The sequence below is a fragment of the Lactuca virosa genome, chromosome 9 (assembly GCF_052849685.1).
Source record: "Lactuca virosa cultivar CGN04683 chromosome 9, Lactuca_virosa_CGN04683_v6, whole genome shotgun sequence".
In the NCBI taxonomy this organism is placed as follows: domain Eukaryota; kingdom Viridiplantae; phylum Streptophyta; class Magnoliopsida; order Asterales; family Asteraceae; genus Lactuca; species Lactuca virosa.
Window position 1 is genome coordinate 259,823,767 of NC_136434.1, and position 711 is coordinate 259,824,477.

General features: G+C 33.6%; 1 pseudogene; it reads right to left on the bottom strand.

Moving 5' to 3' along the window:
* Positions 1–375: 375 nt before the first annotated feature.
* On the bottom strand, positions 376–464 carry LOC145141545 (U6 spliceosomal RNA; annotated as a pseudogene).
* Positions 465–711: the final 247 nt, after the last annotated feature.

The window sequence follows — 711 nt, forward strand, 5'->3', positions numbered from 1 at the left end:
TTTTTTTTTCCATTTTTATATAGTTTTAGCTGCTAAATGTTATATTATATTAACTAACACAACAAAAAAGTCACTATTGGCAACGACAAAAAGCGTCGCACTGATACCTGAAATGGTCGCTAAAAGGATTAGCGGCGACATGTCGTCGCTAAAGGATCTCCGCTATTACTTTGTAGCCAGTACTCAAAAAACACCGCTATTAGTGTTGTCTCTAGTAGTCGTCGTTGCTAAAAGCTATTGTCGTTGCAAAAGGCGTCATCGCTAGTAACATTTTGATAAGCGGTCGGAGTTCCAACCAAGGTTACCGGAGATGCATGTCATCACAATTGATGCATGTCGTCGGAAAAAGTTGTCGCCGCTAATTGTATTATTTTTTAATAAAATTTATATTTTATATTAATTTGTATTATACATGCTAATCTTCTCTGTATCGTTCCAATTTTATCGGATGTCCCCGAAGGGACTTAATTTGTATTATAAAAATGTAGAAATTACAAAATCACATAAATTATAATCTAGAAAAGTTGCATTACATAAACCATCAAATAAGATAATTACATTACATAAATGATCCCATCATCATTTTTCGGATTGTCGTTGCTTGCATTGTTGATTTGGTTATTAAACGAACGGATAATATCTCTAATTTGTGTCACAAACGCCAGGTTTTGGAGAAAAACGTTAACATCCACATCTTACAAAATAGGTATA